Genomic DNA, 21886 nt, shown 5'->3' on the forward strand with positions numbered 1-21886 from the left:
TTCACACAACCACATTAGCATCGGCTAGTTTATATTCAAGGTCATTAAATTATTCAACACCTCTCTCATTTATGCGCGGCTGCTCGAACTACCGCACCGTGTGTGATCCGATCCGATCCGATATGAGTGAGTGCGCACATCGCGATCATGCCCGGATTGGGATTCGTTGATCTGTTTTTTTTTCTACCCGCAGATCCACTTGATTCCGCGGCGAGAAATATTTCTCAGTGCCGACAGTGTGGTTTTCGGTTTTTTTTGTGAGTGACCAATGAATTATAGCAACTCTTCCGGACCCGGGTCCGAGTGGTGATGGACGGTTTTGCTATCGATAGAGTCGCTCTCTTGAAAAGTGTATTGTTTCGAATTACATGATTTAAATCAAAAACCGTATCCTCAGAGTGCAGTTCCACATAATCGTACATGAAATATGTCTTCGTCTTCGGGAAACCTAACAAATAGATTTCAACCGAGCATGTCAAAAGCGAGAGAGAGAGAGAGAGAGAGAAACCACTGGACAGTAAGTGGACGCGCGCATACTAACACTCTTTTCACTTTTTTTCCCACTGTTTCTGTTGTTGCCTCTTCACTCAATTCTTCGCTCGCGCACTCCCAACTGACAGGCAACCGTGGCTAAAATATGTACACACGGAAATGTTTACACTCGTAATTTTTTTTTTTGGTCGTTTCTTCTACGTCTTCATTCGTCGCTACATTCGGTTGGATGATACCATTTTTTTTGCGTGTAAGCGCTTTTATTTGGATTCGTTCTCTCACCTCCTCTTTCAATTATAGTGATTTGGGGGGACATGATAGTATTTTGCCTTTCTCTATAGAAAGGTATTAGAATTGCTGGAAAAACCGACTTTCGAACGGAGCCTCGGAGACCCATAGTGTTATATACCATTCGACTCAGCTCGACGAGATCGGAAAATGTCTGTGTGTGTGTGTGTGTGTGTATGTGTGTATGTGTGTATGTGTGTGCACTTTTCGAAGATATTTGAACGCGCTCAATTTTCTCAGAGATGGCTCAACCGATTTTAACAAACTTGGGCTCGTTTGAAAGCTACTATCGGGGCATTGATCAAGTTCGAAGATAAAATGGCTGTGACTTTTGGTTCCGGAGATATGATTGTATAAGTGACGTAACCGACAAAAAGCGTTGTATTTGAACGCGCTCAATTTTCTCAGAGATGGCTGAACCGATTTGAACAAACTTGGACTCGTTTGAAAGCTACTGGCGGGCCATTGATCAAGTTCGAAGATCAAATGGTTGTGACTTTTGGTTCCGGAGATATGATTGTATAAGTGACGTAACCGACAAAAAGCGTTGTATTTGAACGCGCTCAATTTTCTCAGAGATGGCTGATCCGATTTTAACAAACTTGGGCTCGTTTGAAAGCTACTGTCGGGCCGTTGATCAAGTTCGAAGATCAAATGGTTGTGACTTTTGGTTCCAGATATATGATGGTATAAGTGACGTAACCGACAAAACACGTTGATTTTTACCGCTCTTGTATATATAAGGGTGCCAAAATTTTGGGATCAACTCTATTTTCGTAAAGTTCTAGTGCTCAAAAGTTTAAGCACCTCGAAAAAAGCCTTCATGCAAAATTTGACCTAAATCGGACATGCTTAAGGGGTGCTGCCCGGTGGTAAAGGTTTGACAATTATCGATCTTGAAAAAGCACCATAGGGGGGAGTACATGAAATTTCCAAAATCGAAAATTTTTTTTGATGCCAAAACTCTTAAAACTGCATAAAACATCGAAATTTAGTGTCATCTCAAAAAAAAATTTTTTTGAAAAAATCAACTTTCTGGGACTTAGAAAAATTTTCATATTTTTTCTAAGTCCCAAAAAGTCGATATTTTCAAAAAATTTTTTTTTCGAGATGACACTATATTTTGACGTTTCATGCAATTCTAAGCCGTTTGGCATCAAAAATTTTTTTTCGATTTCGAAAATTTCATGTACTCCCCCCTATGGTGATTTTTCAAGATATATGAAAATCCCACTAAGTGGACTAAGAAGGCTTTTTGCCTTTCTCTATAGAAAGGTATTAGAATTGCTGGAAAAACCGACTTTCGAACGGAGCCTCGGAGACCCATAGTGTTATATACCATTCGACTCAGCTCGACGAGATCGGAAAATGTCTGTGTGTGTGTGTGTGTGTGTGTGTGTGTATGTGTGTATGTGTGTATGTGTGTGCACTTTTCGAAGATATTTGAACGCGCTCAATTTTCTCAGAGATGGCTCAACCGATTTTAACAAACTTGGGCTCGTTTGAAAGCTACTATCGGGGCATTGATCAAGTTCGAAGATAAAATGGCTGTGACTTTTGGTTCCGGAGATATGATTGTATAAGTGACGTAACCGACAAAAAGCGTTGTATTTGAACGCGCTCAATTTTCTCAGAGATGGCTGAACCGATTTGAACAAACTTGGACTCGTTTGAAAGCTACTGGCGGGCCATTGATCAAGTTCGAAGATCAAATGGTTGTGACTTTTGGTTCCGGAGATATGATTGTATAAGTGACGTAACCGACAAAAAGCGTTGTATTTGAACGCGCTCAATTTTCTCAGAGATGGCTGATCCGATTTTAACAAACTTGGGCTCGTTTGAAAGCTACTGTCGGGCCGTTGATCAAGTTCGAAGATCAAATGGTTGTGACTTTTGGTTCCAGATATATGATGGTATAAGTGACGTAACCGACAAAACACGTTGATTTTTACCGCTCTTGTATATATAAGGGTGCCAAAATTTTGGGATCAACTCTATTTTCGTAAAGTTCTAGTGCTCAAAAGTTTAAGCACCTCGAAAAAAGCCTTCATGCAAAATTTGACCTAAATCGGACATGCTTAAGGGGTGCTGCCCGGTGGTAAAGGTTTGACAATTATCGATCTTGAAAAAGCACCATAGGGGGGAGTACATGAAATTTCCAAAATCGAAAATTTTTTTTGATGCCAAAACTCTTAAAACTGCATAAAACATCGAAATTTAGTGTCATCTCAAAAAAAAATTTTTTTGAAAAAATCAACTTTCTGGGACTTAGAAAAATTTTCATATTTTTTCTAAGTCCCAAAAAGTCGATATTTTCAAAAAATTTTTTTTTCGAGATGACACTATATTTTGACGTTTCATGCAATTCTAAGCCGTTTGGCATCAAAAATTTTTTTTCGATTTCGAAAATTTCATGTACTCCCCCCTATGGTGATTTTTCAAGATATATGAAAATCCCACTAAGTGGACTAAGAAGGCTTTTTGCCTTTCTCTATAGAAAGGTATTAGAATTGCTGGAAAAACCGACTTTCGAACGGAGCCTCGGAGACCCATAGTGTTATATACCATTCGACTCAGCTCGACGAGATCGGAAAATGTCTGTGTGTGTGTGTGTGTGTGTGTGTGTATGTGTGTATGTGTGTATGTGTGTGCACTTTTCGAAGATATTTGAACGCGCTCAATTTTCTCAGAGATGGCTCAACCGATTTTAACAAACTTGGGCTCGTTTGAAAGCTACTATCGGGGCATTGATCAAGTTCGAAGATAAAATGGCTGTGACTTTTGGTTCCGGAGATATGATTGTATAAGTGACGTAACCGACAAAAAGCGTTGTATTTGAACGCGCTCAATTTTCTCAGAGATGGCTGAACCGATTTGAACAAACTTGGACTCGTTTGAAAGCTACTGGCGGGCCATTGATCAAGTTCGAAGATCAAATGGTTGTGACTTTTGGTTCCGGAGATATGATTGTATAAGTGACGTAACCGACAAAAAGCGTTGTATTTGAACGCGCTCAATTTTCTCAGAGATGGCTGATCCGATTTTAACAAACTTGGGCTCGTTTGAAAGCTACTGTCGGGCCGTTGATCAAGTTCGAAGATCAAATGGTTGTGACTTTTGGTTCCAGATATATGATGGTATAAGTGACGTAACCGACAAAACACGTTGATTTTTACCGCTCTTGTATATATAAGGGTGCCAAAATTTTGGGATCAACTCTATTTTCGTAAAGTTCTAGTGCTCAAAAGTTTAAGCACCTCGAAAAAAGCCTTCATGCAAAATTTGACCTAAATCGGACATGCTTAAGGGGTGCTGCCCGGTGGTAAAGGTTTGACAATTATCGATCTTGAAAAAGCACCATAGGGGGGAGTACATGAAATTTCCAAAATCGAAAATTTTTTTTGATGCCAAAACTCTTAAAACTGCATAAAACATCGAAATTTAGTGTCATCTCAAAAAAAAATTTTTTTGAAAAAATCAACTTTCTGGGACTTAGAAAAATTTTCATATTTTTTCTAAGTCCCAAAAAGTCGATATTTTCAAAAAATTTGTTTTTCGAGATGACACTATATTTTGACGTTTCATGCAATTCTAAGCCGTTTGGCATCAAAAATTTTTTTTCGATTTCGAAAATTTCATGTACTCCCCCCTATGGTGATTTTTCAAGATATATGAAAATCCCACTAAGTGGACTAAGAAGGCTTTTTGCCTTTCTCTATAGAAAGGTATTAGAATTGCTGGAAAAACCGACTTTCGAACGGAGCCTCGGAGACCCATAGTGTTATATACCATTCGACTCAGCTCGACGAGATCGGAAAATGTCTGTGTGTGTGTGTGTGTGTGTGTGTGTGTGTGTATGTGTGTATGTGTGTATGTGTGTGCACTTTTCGAAGATATTTGAACGCGCTCAATTTTCTCAGAGATGGCTCAACCGATTTTAACAAACTTGGGCTCGTTTGAAAGCTACTATCGGGGCATTGATCAAGTTCGAAGATAAAATGGCTGTGACTTTTGGTTCCGGAGATATGATTGTATAAGTGACGTAACCGACAAAAAGCGTTGTATTTGAACGCGCTCAATTTTCTCAGAGATGGCTGAACCGATTTGAACAAACTTGGACTCGTTTGAAAGCTACTGGCGGGCCATTGATCAAGTTCGAAGATCAAATGGTTGTGACTTTTGGTTCCGGAGATATGATTGTATAAGTGACGTAACCGACAAAAAGCGTTGTATTTGAACGCGCTCAATTTTCTCAGAGATGGCTGATCCGATTTTAACAAACTTGGGCTCGTTTGAAAGCTACTGTCGGGCCGTTGATCAAGTTCGAAGATCAAATGGTTGTGACTTTTGGTTCCAGATATATGATGGTATAAGTGACGTAACCGACAAAACACGTTGATTTTTACCGCTCTTGTATATATAAGGGTGCCAAAATTTTGGGATCAACTCTATTTTCGTAAAGTTCTAGTGCTCAAAAGTTTAAGCACCTCGAAAAAAGCCTTCATGCAAAATTTGACCTAAATCGGACATGCTTAAGGGGTGCTGCCCGGTGGTAAAGGTTTGACAATTATCGATCTTGAAAAAGCACCATAGGGGGGAGTACATGAAATTTCCAAAATCGAAAATTTTTTTTGATGCCAAAACTCTTAAAACTGCATAAAACATCGAAATTTAGTGTCATCTCAAAAAAAAATTTTTTTGAAAAAATCAACTTTCTGGGACTTAGAAAAATTTTCATATTTTTTCTAAGTCCCAAAAAGTCGATATTTTCAAAAAATTTTTTTTTCGAGATGACACTATATTTTGACGTTTCATGCAATTCTAAGCCGTTTGGCATCAAAAATTTTTTTTCGATTTCGAAAATTTCATGTACTCCCCCCTATGGTGATTTTTCAAGATATATGAAAATCCCACTAAGTGGACTAAGAAGGCTTTTTTTAGATTAGCATCACTGTTCTTATACAAATAGGCAACGCAAATGTCAAGCACTAGTTTGGAAAAATGATGCTGACTGTGTGACATAAACTCTGAAGCATGCTTTTGTGACCTACTCGAATCAATCTGAATCAATTGGTGTCAAAATTAGTATCCAAAATTATTTAATAAAAGTATGAAACATATTTTCATGAGACTGTTATGAAAGAAGAGAAAGGCATTATCGCACCACTAGGTGGATTAAGAAGGGTTTTTATTACTGCGGTTGGCGGTTGTCTTCTCATCATCGCCTCGATCGATAAACGCTTCCAATTTAGGATAGGATTCGGCTGACAGCCTGAGCCTAGTTTTTTTTTTGTTTCCATGGTTCGTGGTTTGACATTTTTTGTTGCTTTTGGTGTGACAAGCGTGTCGAATCAGAGCGAGCAGCAGCAACTATTTTACTACCCTTTTTATCCGATTTGTGAAATTGATCACCGACTTGTTTTGGAAAGCATTTTTATTGCAGATTCGTTGAATCGCGAATCGCTATGCCACAATGAGTCAATGCACATTCCATGTATTTTTTCAGTGTTGGTGGCAGCCAGCCTGACTGCCTGCCTGCCTGCCTGCCTGTCGGATGAACGGGGGGTGTTCGAAAAGAGAATGTGCAATAAAAAGGGCACAGAAAAAGAAGCTGATAATTATTCCGCAATTTCTTTTCGGTGTTTGTTGCGGTGCATGAGTTTCAGTGTGTGTGTGTTTATACTTTTTTTTCTCGTTCGAATGCGGCAATTCAATGACCCACCGAAAGTAGATTGGACAAGATAAAATGTGTTTTTCATTTTTTCCAATCGGATCGGATCGGATGAAAATATGTACATAGAATCAGAATGCAAACTTTTTCAAATACATTCTATGTTACTACAAATAGTAAACCCCGTTCCTCAATGTACACTTTAATTTTCCACTCACTGTTTAAATTTCTAACTTTTTTTTATTCAAATTTGAAGTCAAATAAAAGCTACTTCCAATGCACAGTGGTCCGAAACGGGAAATTAGCGTGACAAAAATATTTTCGTCTATTTTCGTCACACAAAAACTAGTGTGTCTCATTTCTCGAAAGGACAATGTATGGAACACTTGTAGAACTAATTTGATACTATTATTTTGCTGAAGGAAGTATGTTGATACGTGAAGGCGTTTAGGAGTTATGCAATGTTTTTGAGTTTTTTGAAGGTATTTTTAAAACTAATTTAAATAAGTTAAAAAAATAACACCCTTACTATTTTCTCTTAAATTTTTACTTATATTATGACCTTTCAGGAACCGCATAGGATACATTTTTATCGATCTGGCATCTAATGAATATTGATATTTGAAGCTTGACTAGTTTTTGGTGAAAAAACAATCCATAACTTTGTACTGGTAGCTCATATGGAAAAGCTTGGTTGAGCAAAATTGTGCGCAATGATTAGTTCAACAACTCTTCTAAAGACAACTTTTCCGTAAAACGCTTTACAAACAAGTTAGAACAAAAAAGTGATTTTTCAGGAGCCACCCTACTTTTACACGGCAAAATTGATGTAATTCGATCAAATGAAAAGCTAGAGAGGTGCTTTTTTCAACAAAGTTGCCTAAAATAAAATTTCCCACAACTTCATTGTACAACAAAATCATTTTTGAGTTCAATTAAAAAGTTAGATTTCAGATTTCTATCTAAATGAGGACCACTCTAACAGTTCGACTGAAAAGTTCGTATCGTTTAATAGAAACACACATTTTTTTTGCCAAAATTCGTTTTTATTATTCAACATAATTGCCATCAGAGGCGATACAGCGATTATAGCGATCTTCCAACTTTTCGATACCATTTTTGTAGTACGATTTGTTCTTTGCCTCAAAATAGGCCTCAGTTTCAGCGATTACCTCTTCATTGCTTCTAAATTTTTTACCAGCGAGCATTCTCTTGAGGTCTGAGAACAGGAAAAAGTCACTGGGGCCCAATTCGTTCAATTTCAGCATGGTTTTCATCGACTTGTGACACGGTGCATTGTCTTGATGAAACAAAACTTTTTTCTTCTTCAAATGAGGCCGTTTTTTTTTTAATTTCGTCCTTCAAACGCTCTAATAACGCTATATAATAGTCACTGTTGATGGTTTTTCCCTTTTCAAGGTAGTCGATGAAAATTATACCATGCGAATCCCAAAATACAGACGCCATAACCTTACCGGCCGATTGTTGAGTCTTTCCACGCTTTGGGTTCGGTTCATCGCGTGCAGTCCACTCAGCTGACTGTCGATTGGACTCCGTAGTGAAGTGATGGAGCCATGTTTCGTCCATTGTTATATATCGACGAAAAAAATCGGTTTTATTTCGATATAACAGCTCCAAACACTGCTCAGAATCATCAATTCGTTGTTGTTTTTGATCAATTTTGCACAAAGCTTTCTCATATCCAAATATTCGTGAATAATATGTCCAACACGTTCCTTTGATATCTTTAGGGTGTCAGCTATCTCGATCAACTTCACTTTACGGTCATTGAAAATCATTTTGTGGATTTTTTTCACGTTTTCATCGGTAACAGCCTCTTTTGGACGTCCACTGCGTTCATCGTCTTCGGTGCTCATATGACCAGTACAAAATTTTGCAAACCACTTACGAATTGTTGCTTCGCCCGGTGCAGAGTCTGGATAACACTCATCAAGCCATTTTTTGGTATCGGCGGCACTTTTTTTCATCAAAAAGTAGTGTTTCATCAACACACGAAATTCCTTTTTTCCATTTTTTTCACAATAACAAAAGTAGCTTCATTCAAAATGCAATATCTCACAAACTAATAATCAGACAGCTGTCAAATTTATACACGTATCTTTTGAAGGTTGCTACTAACTGAAAATGGTATGGATTTAATTCTAGTGGCGCCCTCTCATAGAAACGATACGAACTTTTCAGCCGATCTGTTAGTAACTTTTTCATCAAAAAGAACGCCATTTGATAACAAACAACTTTTGTGAAGACACCAACTACAAAAACCAAATATTTAATAGTGAAAATATTTTCGTCGCGCTAATTTCCCGTTTCGGACCATAGTGCAATGAATGCAAGGGTGAATTTCTAAACATGACTACGTTGCCCACATGAACACCTAAAACGCAGACCTTTTCGGTTCTTCGGGTACAAATGTACTTGGTCCGATCGCCAGCCGAATGTTTGTTCGGGAATGAGAAGTCCCGAGCTCAACAGAGAAAAAGTCGATTTTTTTACCTTAAAAACTTCTTTATTCTTCAGTATAATCTCCATCTAAGGAGTGTATCGAAAATAAGCTATCCACATACATTTATGCTGTACGCATGTATCTGTGATGGTTTTTATGCTCAGATCACAGCATGCGGTGCATTTGGCTGTCAGCTTTCGTTTGCTTACTTGTTTGTGCGGATGAAATTCTGCATTTTCAAAATGTCGCTTATTGAAAAGGAAGTGAAAACTAAGGTTCTGGATACATGGCTAAGTGAGAAAGGTATTATTACTATGCCAAAATTGGCGAGGCGGTTTGGAATTCATCATGCCAGTATTAAAACCATCGTTAATAAGTTTGGGGTACACTATTCTTTGGATTTGTTACCAGGAAGAGGCAGAAAACCCGGTTCTTCCAACCCGAAACTGGACCAGAAAAAGGTATCTCTAATCATGAATAACAAATCAATGTCAACACGTGATTTGGCCAAAAAAGCAGGAACGAGTGTCGGAATGATCCAACGTATCAAGAGGCGAAATCATCTGAAGACCTACAAGTAGCAGAAAATTTCGAAACAAAGTATAGAACAGAAAAAGCGAGCAGCAACAAGGGCCTGGAAATTGTATTCGCGTCTTTTGCTGTGTCCGGATGCATGCGTTTTGATGGACGATGAGACTTATGTAAAGGAAGACTCAAAAACCCTTCCAGGTCCACAATACTTTATTGTCGTCGTTGGGGAGGATGTGAGCAAGGCGGACAGGTCGATTCAAGTGGAGAAATTCGGTCGAAAGGTACTGGTATGGCAAGCAATATGTTCCTGTGGTTTGAAGTCAACCATTTTTTACACAACCGGAACTATAAATGCAGAAATCTATCGATCTGAGTGTCTCCAGAAGAGATTGCTGCCTTTATATAAGAAGCATAGTACAACTCCACTGTTTTGGTCGGATTTAGCGTCGGCTCACTATGCCAAAACCACTCTCAATTGGCTTGCGGAAAAGGGTATAAATTTCGTTGAGAAAAATATCAATCCACCAAATTGCACTCAGCTTCGACCAATCAAACGTTACTGGGAAATCGTAAAGAGGGTATTCAAGAAGACTGGTAAGGCAGCTGGGAACATGCAGGAGTTCAAAAAAAAATTGGACTTAATCGTCCTAAAAATGCGATGCAATATTTGTCCGTAAATTGATGAAGAGCGTTCGATCAAAAGTTCGAAAATTCTTGAAGGAATAACATAAATTTCATCCGGTTTACATTATGCGCAAGTTTGACCTCGTACAATAAAAAGTCCATTTTTAGTTGGAATAAAATATCGTTTTTTATCATAATTTGAAAGAAAAATTTGTGGATAGCTTATTTTCGATACACTCCTTAAAATGATGCATTTGGTGTATTGATCCTCCAACATTTTGATATCCTTTTAAAAAAAGATTTGCCAGGGCCTTAAAAATAGGCTTTCGTTTTCTGCAATGACCTCAGCATTCGACGAAAATTTCTTTTCCTGGAGAAACCTTTTCAGCTTTGGAAATAGATAATAGTCGCTGGGGGCCTGGACTGGAGAATACGGGGGATGATGCATCAACCGCAAATAGTTCAATTTCACCGTTGCTTTTTTATCAGGACACGAAACTCGTCTCTTTCCATAGCTTGATGAAAACTAGAACTCGTCTGACACGTCTCAGTTGTTATTCAAACACTAGTGAATAGATTGTCATGAAATTTGGTATTGTGTCTGTACCTCAACAAAAATATACACGGTTCGAAACTATTCAAGTCTTTTCTGTGAGAGGCCCGGGAGTTTTCATTTTATGTAGTATCTATATGTGAATGTATTTCCGTTGGGGTGATCGTTTTCGTGTAGAAAATTCTAAGTACAAATTTACATGGATCTCTTGGTTTGGGCTTGGAGCATTTAGGTTTTGCAGACGCCCGTTAAAAGCTATAAACTTCCATTACACAGATTATTTTCTGTTCTGATTTGTATATTTTAACATATAAGTAATTCCAGTAGTTCTTTAATAAACATTTATAGCCCATAAAAGGACTGATTTGAAGAATTTTTACGGTCGTTGTTCTCTTTTCGGTGCATTTGGCTCCAATGCAAACGACTAGCAGTTGGATGACGCAATTGCTTTTGCTTTAAGCCAATCTCGCACTGCGAACGTCCCCCAGCAGAACTGCTTCCTGAGCAGGATTGATTCAATACTAAAGAAATTTTCGTGAGGGGATTTCTTTTTACGTGATTTCGTTCGCAGTTTTTTTTTTCACAAATGAACGGTCCTTGCTGGTCGCAAAATAGCAACAAGCTAAATTTTGATGTTGATTGTTTCATTTTATAGCAATTTTTACGAACGCGAAGCAGTCAAATGCTGGCTATTACCTGTTTCTCAGAGGTCGAGTACCTCTCTTCCAATTTCGTACAGTTATGTTTGAATTCATGAACGAAATATCAAAAGTTAACCTTTTATACCAATCCAGTAGGTAAAGCAGAAATTTCTCGTAGGTAAACAAATTCCCATACAGGAAATGTTACTTGTTAATTTCGTCAATATTATAATCTTTAGGCAACAATTCATTTCTGCGATACCGTCAATCAGTCGTTTTCGCATTGAACACTGATAGAAGTGAGGTTTAGACGACATACGTCTGTTGACTAACGAAAATTTAAACTAAAGTTGGTACGCATGAGTCGGATTGTTTCCACGAATATAAGTCAAAACAACGTTTTTTTTTCAGGGCATCAAAGTTTTGATAAGCATTTTCTTGCTTTCTGGTTATGTTTTGTCTGTTTACTGCGTTGCGATTAACCAGGAAAGAAAAAACAATCCAAACAACATTGTCATTCCAATAAATTCATTTATGTTTGCCTTTCTCATACAGGATGGTTAGGCAATCACTATGAAAACCGACATTAGAATCGAGACTTGGAGGGTCGTGTGTCATATACTATTCGACCCAGTTTTTCGAGTCCAGAAAATATATGTAGCAAAATGTGCATACTACTTTCTCGGTCTCTGGGTCTCATAGTCTGCTATTGAAATTTATTCGGATCGAACATCTTGTTCCCAAAGAAAGTACACTCAATTTTCTCAGAGATCGATTAATCGATTCTTTTCAAGTTAGATACAAATAAAAGCCCTACAGTCTGCTATTGAATTTCCTTCGGATCCGCTTTTCGGTTCCTGAGCTACGGTGTAATATGTGCAAATCAAAAAATAAAACTGTACACTCGATTGTTTCAGAGACCGCTGGACTAATTTTCGAAAACTTAGATTCAAATGAAAGGTCTTACAATTCCATAGAACTCAACCGAATTTCATTCGGATAGGACTTTCGGTTCCGGAATTACAGGCTGATGGGTATAAAAATTTCATTTTCATGAGTGTGTCGTTATACATGACACAGAATCGAGCCAAATACTTTCAAATAGCCGTATAATTTTTCAAATAAGGAGTGTATCGAAAAGTAGTTAATAACATTGATTATTTGATAAAAAAAAAACGTAAAAAAACATATTTTGACATCAGTTTTCGATATATTGTAGAAAAATTACATTTTTATGCATTTCACTGATTATATTGAAGAAAATCCTAGTTTCTGTGAAACGCTCGCACTTTGGACTTGACATTCTTCATTAAATTCTGCACAGTTACTTTTGTGACTTTCCTGGTGGCAGCTGTCCAGTTTTTTTGAACTCCTGCATGTTTTGGGACACCTTCCTTCTGAACGTGCCGCTTGACAATTGCCCAATACCTTTCAATTGGCCGAAGATCCGGGCAGTTCGGTGGGTTTATGTCCTTTTCCACGAATTGTTCATTATTTTTTGACAACCACTGTAGAACGCAGTTGGCGTAGTGGGCTGAAGCCAAATCCGACCAGAAGAGAGGAGGAGCCTTATGCTTTCTGTACAGTGGCAGCATTCTCTTCTTCAAACATTCTTCCTCGTACACCTTGGCGTTAATTGTGCCCTTCGTGAAGAAAATCGACGACCGCAAACCACAGGTACCAATTGCTTGCCAGACCAACACCTTCTGCCCAAACTTTTCCATCGCCACCGTGGTGTCAACGTCATCCAGGTCCTGGTACACCGATTTCGTATAATATTGCAGTCCGGGCAGCGCTCGAGAGTCTTCCTTGGCGTAGATTTCGTCGTCGATCAGGATGCATCCGTCTTTATTCTTTAGAATCCGGTTATACAGTTTTCGGGCTCTTGTTTCGGCCTGAACTTGCTGTACCAGGGATTTCAGAGTAATAACTGTTTGAATGTTGCTAACTACTTATCGATACACTCCTTAGGACAGGTATGGTTAGTTGATGATCAAATACATTGATTTAGGGTATTCCGGATTTTCGTCCCCGATTCCGGAAGCACCGAAAAAAGTGATCGTGTATTCAAAAACGGAACTCACTCCCATTTCTTAGAAACGGTTAGACCGATTTTCACAAACTTGGATTTCAATGAGAACTAATATGTTCCCCTTAAGTTGATGTAGAATTTTATCCAGATCCGGCTTCCGGTTCCGGAAATACAAGGTGAAGTGTATGAAATTGCAACCCGTGATTGCGAGCGACGATGCAATAAAAACGGGATAATTCTTCTAAATTTACTTCAAACTTGTTCCAATTCAAAGGTTATGCTAGGTTGTGGCCAATCGGACCGATTTCAGCTATACCGGCTCCCAGTCGCCGGTTCCAGAAGTACCCCCGGTTGATTTCACAACGTTGATGTGTTGCTTCAATATTATGAACATCAGAAGATTCAAGTGGCTGCCTTGTGTTGGCAACTCCCAATAAAACTGCAATTTCGCAAATAAAATCAATAAAATGGTTTTCTTTCAAACGTCTCCATAAGAAGTTTTTTTGTGAAAAAATAGTTTCGAGTTATGTAAAAGTTGAGCTTTTCCCCATTCTTTTGTTCCCTGGAGGAGCGCGAGAAAGCAACCTCCACCGGTTACGTGTTTCCGTTCGGTTCGGTTCGGTTCGGTTGTAGGTTGATTGCCAGCAACAGTTATGTCAGTGACAGCGGGAAGAAAAAAGTGGGTACGATAATTTTGTGCACAGAAACATTAAACACTTTCCCAGGAATGTCATCCACGTCACACCGTAAAAATAAAACCCTGATAAAGAACATGCGCGGGTTTTGCTACTCCATCTCTTTCTCTGTTTGACTTTGAGCAGGCACCATTATTTTCAGTTTACCTGCTGCTTTCTTGCGCCAAATGACGTCGAATCGCTTTGGTAGCCCTCTCCTAGCTTTCCCTTCCACCCCAGTCCGAAACCAGCGGAAGACCGGAATAGGCAAAGCAGGAAGGTGCACTGTACAATTTTCCATATGAAAACGAAAAAGAGTAAGAAGTAGAGAAGAAGAAAAAAAACACCACCACCCAACGGTGCTCCTACATTCAATCCAATCGGAACGAAGGCCGGCACGTAAGTAAACCGGTGTCAAAATCAAACATGGCCACGCTGCGATATTAGAGCGATCGTCGAGCATAGATACTAGATAGCTTCACAACCGTGGAAATGGAAATTGATTGCATTTCAGTTACTGTTGTTTTCGTTGTTGTTGTAAATGTTATTTTTTTATTGCTGTTACACACTTATTATGGGTATTAGATTTCGGTTTGGCTTTGAATTAGTTTTCTCGCAGCACAGCGTTGCCGCACTTGAACCAAGGGTAAATCCAAGCAGTTTTGGAGTGTTTGCGATTTGCGAATGGAACGTCTTCCTATTGTTGGTTGTTCGTGCGTGTAACCGGAACCCATTCCCATGAGGTAGCTACTTGCAGCAGCAGCAGCAGCAGCAGAGTCGAATTAAGGTAGTCGCTGTTCGCAATCAGTTTTATTTAGCTTCTGAATGCATTTTTTTTTGTCGATACATTTTTTCCTTCCCGCTCGGAACCGCCAGTGCGCTCCTGTTTTCGCCTTACGTCAGCAGCATACTTTCTTATGTTTTTCCACTATTTATTACATATGTGCGTGGAGGAGCACTTTTAATAACGGCACAGCCAGTATGCAATTTTTTGCCACGAGGAAGTTATTCGGTTGCCCTTTTAGTCGATCGTAACCTTTTTCACGATGATGACCCGGCAGAAGATGGACAGGGGTATTTTCATCCTGCGGGTTGACAGATCAAAGTTTTCGTCGATACATGCATTGCCGGTTCCAGATAGCCTGGCAGTTGCTAGACACAAATTGGTTCGGAAAGGTTTCTTTCCATCCAGAGGGAGATTTGTTTTTTGCCTAATGTTCTGAATAGTGCGGTTGTCTTACACACGCGCTTAACGGTACCAATCCCTTTTACGTGACTTTCGACCTCGACGGAAGGTGGTCAAGTTCACCGGTCACCTACGAAAACCAACAGGCCACGTGTCAATACGGCCAGCATACCGCATTCATTTCGGTGAAACTGGGATGGACTATCTGTATCAAAGGACATTGGAAGTGTTCTCCTGCGCAAGTACGCTTGTGCGTTATAAACGGAAACTAAAAAAAAAGAAAATGCTAAACCGCAACACGATGCCTTCAACAACAATAATAATTACAACTGCGACAATTAGTCAATGGACGGTGGGGCGAATAGTGAACCATTAGCTCCCCAAGCCTCGCTCACTAGATGGTAATAAGATTATCTTTCCTCGAATAGAAAGTACATCAACGAGATCCTGTAGTAAAAACCAGTGATCTAATTACTCGAAAATAAGATGACATGGCTTCAGCGTGTTATAAAGACTGTCCCAAAAAGTATGAACGCAACCAAAAGCCGCTGCCATTTCACAATAATTCAGAATCTGTCAATTTTTATGATTTTTATGTCCTGGTGTCTACACTCTTCTCTAACCACTTGTGCAGTTGTTTGTTCGTTTTCATTAGTTTGTTTCGAAATGCGTGGACTTTCAGCAGAACAACGTCGAAAAATTGTGTACAAATGGTGCACAGAACGCGGACTGTCACTGAGAAAGATAGCAAAAATGGAAGGGGTAAGTGAACAAACCGTGCGAAATGCAATCCGGAAGTTTGGTGAGGATAACACCTTCAAGGATAAACCGAAAACGGGTCGAAAAAAAAAACATATAAGCAGCAGAAACAACCAAAACGTAGTCCGAAACAAGAAGCATCGATCAGGCCGAGGGTTCGAAAGCTGTACAATACGATTCTTGCTGTAAATTTGAACTGCATAATCATGGACGACGAAACCTACGTGTAACTCGATTACAAATCCTTCCCGAGACCACAATAAGGAGTGTATCGAAAAGTAGTTAGCAACATATTTTGACATCAGTTTTCGATATATTGTAGAAAAATTACACTTTTATACATTTCACTGATTATATTGAAGAAAATCTTAGTTTCTGTGAAACGCTCGGACTTTGGACTTCACATTCTTCATTAAATTCTGCACAGCTACTTTTGTGACTTTCCTGGTGGCAGCTGTCCAGTTTTTTTGTACTCCTGCATGTTTTGGGACACCTTCCTTCTGAACGTGCCGCTTGACAATTGCCCAATACCTTTCAATTGGCCGAAGATCCGGGCAGTTCGGTGGGTTTATGTCCTTTTCCACGAATTGTTCATTATTTTTTGACAACCACTGTAGAACGGAGTTGAAGCCAAATCCGGCCAGAAGAGAGGAGGAGCCTTATGCTTTCTGTACAGTGGCAGCATTCTCTTCTTCAAACATTCTTCCTCGTAAACCTTGGCGTTAATTGTGCCCTTCGTGAAGAAAATCGCCGACCGCAAACCACAAGTACAAATTGCTTGCCAGACCAACACCTTCTGTCTAAACTTTTCCATCGCCACCGTGGTGTCAGCGTCATCCAGGTCCTGGTACACCGATTTCGTATAATATTGCGGTCCGGGCAGCGCTCGAGAGTCTTCCTTGGCGTAGGTTTCGTCGTCGATCAGGAAGCATCCGTCTTTATTCTGTAGATTCCGGTTATAATTTCTTGTACGTTTTCAGGGAGTTCCGAACTTTGATCCGTTGAATCATCCCGATGCTGGTGTTAAACTGCTTGGCCAAATCCTGCGTCGACGCCGATGGGTTTTTCCTGATGTACTCAACCACTTTTAAGTCCCGACCGGGCTGGCTGGGACCCGTTTCCCTACCGGATCGGGGCAAATCCTTCATGGAAAGGGGTCTTACCGAACTTCTCGATAATATTTTTGACACTGGTATGGTGCACTTTCACCCGTTTTGCAATTTCGTTGTACGTGACACCACTTTCTGAGCATCAAGTGTGCAGAATTTTCTTTCGCGTTTCCGGATCAATTCGACTCATCATTGAAACGATAAACCGTACCGAAACCAATCGATTGCGCAGCTGTTATTGACATGTCATCGCAAAACACGCTGCAAAAAATTAAGCCACTTCAGAGTAATAACTGTTTGAATGTTGCTAACTACTTATCGATACACTCCTTATTATACGGTGCGAGAAGGGCAAGTGTTAAACCAGTCCGAGACATCGATTGAAGTCGAAAAATTTGGTAAGAAAGCTATGGTCTGGCAAGCGATTTGAAGCTGCGGTAAGATTTCGAAACCCTTCATCAGCACTGCATCAATGAACTGCGAAATATACATCAAGGAATGTTTACAAAAACGATTTCTACCCATGATTCGAAGCCACAAGGATCCTGTTGTCTTCTGGCCAGATCTTGCTTCTTGCCACTACTCGAAATCAACGGTAGAATGGTATACTACCAAAAATGAGTCCACCAAATTGCCCACAACTTCGACCAATTGAGGAATTTTGGGCATTAACGAAGGCACATCTTAGGAAACATGTCTCGGCAGCCAAAAGCATTCAACAGTTCGAAAAATATTGAAAAAAAGTGTCAAGTCTGTACGGAATTTAATGAAGAACGTTCGCAAGAAGGTGCGCCTGTTAGTCTACAATGGCTAAGTAGCAAATGTTGAGAATAATATTCTGTTGCTGTAGTCTAATATTATCAGTATATCGAATAAAATTTGAATACACTTGTGAATTATTTACTGCGAAATCAAAATGCGTCCCTACTTTCTGGGACAGTCTTTAAAATGGATTCGAAATTTTTGTTTCCAAGACTCAGTAAACAATTGCCATCGGTTATAATGACAACTGGCATCGATCGAGACCCGCCATTTGCCACATTGACACCGCAGGTGGGACGACGAAAAACAAAAACAGATAAGAAAAAAACGAACAAGACCTACTTTGATTTATTACCCGAATGGCCAAGATGGCCGCCGCCAGCAACACACCGTCGCTGTTCGAAACTGTCGAACTCGCGGGGATTTGCGATTGCGTTAGACTGTCTGCTGCTACTAAGCCCAGCAAATCGAGAAGCACCGGTGCCGGTTTGGTTAAATTTCTACCGCGCTGTAGAGTTGGTACCCGCCGCCTTCCGCGCCCTCATCCGCTCACTCATTCCTCAAGTATTTCGCATTAGCCAGCCAGCACAGAGTCAGTCGGGTTGGCTCTAGTTGGGAGGTAGATACCTTCATAGTATCACAGTTTTCTACTGCTTTTGTTGTTGTTGTTGTTGTTATTGTGAGAGACCTCTTACCAAAAGCGACCGAGTCCGGCCGGGGACGAGAACGGGCTGGCGAAGAAGAAGAGCAAGTAGAAGACGGTAAACCGTTTGTTTGAACCTACCAGGGATGGAGGTGGTAGGAGTTCAGAGGAGGACACGATGGACCAAACTGTATTTCGCAAAGTATGTATTCAGTCTGAACCGATGCTGCTGCTGCTGCTGCACTTCGATGCCGCGTAGATGCGACCAAAGCCCATGATTCGCGCACATACCAATCACCTCCTCCTACTCCTCCTTCTCGTCGTCGTCGTCATCGTCATCATCGTCGTTGTCAGTGAGTGAAACTAGTTTTTTTTTCTTCACGCTGTTTGCACACTTTTCCACTATATGTGCACCGAAAAACTGCAACCCTCTGATGGTTGTTGGCTATGGCGCATGTAGAGGCGAAATTTTTCTTTGCATTCTGTGTAACATACCCAACAGCAGTTTCACAGTCCCTCCTCCCCCCTTAGTACTCCCTTATGGTCTATGGTGGTTGACCATAGTTCAAAGGTGGTGGCCAGTCGTCAGCCAGTTACCCGTCACCGTCACCATCGCCATCGTCATCGTCGTTCGAGTTCAAAATGGTCAATGTAACAACGCTCGCAAGTTTGCACAAATCTGCTTACGTGGATGATGCGAGCTTTTCTAAACTGTGCGAGAGAGAGGGAGAGGTTCGATTGGCATTCCGAGCAAGAATTGACCTACATTCGGTACTTTCGGATTGATTTGCCGTAGCGGATGTCGTTTCAGTCTATAATTTTAGCTCTAGTTATTCGAGGTGTGTTTGTGTTTGTTTTGCGTGGTTGCGAGCAACTCGATTCAGAGTTACTTTTCGATGATCAACGATTTTCCTTTGGAGTCCCGTGCAATCAAACCATCATCATCATAAGTTTTATTTTTTTATTTTCGGTGGACACACCGAGCTTCAACCGTGGAGAAAAGCAATCAGATAGTCAAATTTTCGATCGTAAACACCGCCCTGTTAGAGTTTGCGATTTCCCGAATTCATCCACCACCAACGAAGATAATGATATTGTTGTGTACGTTGATCTCCGAGTAAAGGAAGAGGCACTTGTAGTTGGCAGCACCCTTTCAGAGCTCAGTGAAACTTTCTGGACCTGTCGATTTGGTCACAAAAAGCAACTTTGCATACTTTGTTTTTCCAAATTTCCATCTCGTTGGGTCAAAAGTTTTCTTAATTTACATTAAAAATGTACATTAATTATATGATATCATCGTCAATTCAGATCAATGTTACCTTCCTTTGTTAATAATACCTATTCCACTTCCCTCTTGTGAACATTTTTGTGACCCTCACTTGGCTGCTAGAAATATGCAGTACTGGTCAAGAAGTACCATTTTTTCGTAAAACCCGATCAATTTTTTTCTAAATACTTCCCATGTCTGGGGCACTGTTGCTACACTCCCTCTCCCTTAGAATAACCTCATAATTTATTTTGATGTGAAAGTAGTATCTGTGTCAGTCAAGAAGTATCGTTTCTCGTCAAATTAAATGAATTTTGTCATGACCCTCGATATTCCACAGAATACTCTATAGTTAGTTACCCGTTTTTCCTCCATAGTTCCTTTCTTGCAATATACGGACGATCAGGGCCGGTGAAAGAGGTGGTTACAGTGGGTAGTACTACCCACTCGAAAATTTCAAAGGTGGGTAATTATCCACCTGAAATTTCGAGCGAAAAACAACGGTAATATTAGTATTATTCATAACAATAAGAATATTTTTATTGTAATTCGGAATAATAAATAAAATCCAAATTATAGTTCTGAAGGTAGAGCAAAGATGTGAAGATATACCGCAGACAGATGAGACTTTTCTTTATTTAACAATATATTTATTAAGATGAGACTTGACAAGGATCATTTGAGCAAGCAGAAATCTTTCAGTAACTTATCTTTCTCCTTCCAGCAGAGGAGCCGAGCTTAAGCATCTCATCAATGTAAATCACTCAAGTCTCCGATATACCGGAAAGTACCGATAAAGGTCTTTTACACTTTACTATCCGAACCGGCAAAAGAAGAAGTACAACTTCTGGTAGCTTTCACGAATCTAATAGTAAATGGTAGAAGGGGTTTATCGGAATTTTTCCAGTAGATGTTTAAGCTCGACTCCTTTGGTAAAAATTGATAGCTAAAGTACTAAGATACTTGTCCCGTCTCAGCTTCTATATTTTCACATAAATAAAATCACTCAAAATCTTTTGACGTAGGACTACGTTTATGTTTTCTTCACCATTGTGCAAATTCAAAATACAGAAAATAATACCGTTCAAACAGGTTTTGAACATTAATATCTCAATCATTTTAAATTGATTTTCAATATTAGCATTAGCATTAGCATTAGAGACCGCCCGTGTGTTGCTACTCCGTTATTGATCTGGACCAATTGAGATTGCAAAATGATTTTTTGAAGTAACATGTTTGGGAATAACACATTGTTTCACACTGTGCAAACTGTATTGAACCATGCATGCTGATCAATACCGACGCCGGCCACGTCCGAATGCAGATCGACTTGGGAGGGAAAGGATTGTTAGTTCGATGCATGTTGCTACTAAGAACCGAGGAATCCTCTGCATTCCCACATGCATCACAGGAGAGGATACTTTGTTAGTAAATGTTTTAATAATGTTATCATGTGTTTATTGCTCTGGGTAGCCGGCTACCAAGATTGTTTTAAAGTATTATCGTTCTATGTGTTACTTTGTGCTGGCAATATAATGCACGAAACAGTCAATCTCCGAAATTGACAAAACTCCGGACAGCCGGCTGTCGAGGAGGCAGTCACTCGTTTATGCATCTACCTTTCGCGTTTTTTTTAGTCATGCAAAAAAACACATGCGGATTGATAAAAAAAAGGTATCATCTCACTGCTAGGTGGATTAAGCACGTTTTTATAAATGAAACTACGTGATGCAAAATAAACGAGCGAATAGGATTTAGACAAAAAAGTTGATTCATTGCATTGAAATATTCTAAACAGTTATTATAAAATCATTTTAAATCACCAAACAAAGGTCAACAGATTTCACGCGCGTCTTGATTCTTTATTATTTTAATTATTTATTGAAATTATTAATTGGTTAAATTAGTTGATCTGGGCAGCCGGCTACCGAGAAAAATATTAATTTACTGTTTGAAATATTAATATCAAGTGTTTTTTACTATGTATTCATTATACCGATATATGTTATCTCTGTTATTAACTTTGTAATATAAACGGATTTGCGCAATGGTTTATTTTTATCATTCATTTTATAATCCTGAAAGACAATCAATAACATGGAAGAAGAAATCATTCCTAATGAAACTTTTCTCCGAAGCTAGACGGAAATTGATAGATTGAATAAAGAGATGATTTAGTAAAATAGAGTA

At 39.5% G+C, this 21886-nt stretch overlaps 1 protein-coding gene across 3 annotated transcripts in view; it reads left to right on the plus strand.

Moving 5' to 3' along the window:
* The window catches only part of LOC131426466 (serine/threonine-protein kinase tousled-like 2), a 215987-nt gene that overhangs the window by 101508 nt on the left and 92593 nt on the right, over positions 1-21886 (plus strand). The window lies entirely within an intron of this gene.

This window comes from Malaya genurostris, chromosome 1, assembly GCF_030247185.1.
Source record: "Malaya genurostris strain Urasoe2022 chromosome 1, Malgen_1.1, whole genome shotgun sequence".
NCBI classification, from domain to species: Eukaryota; Metazoa; Arthropoda; class Insecta; order Diptera; family Culicidae; genus Malaya; species Malaya genurostris.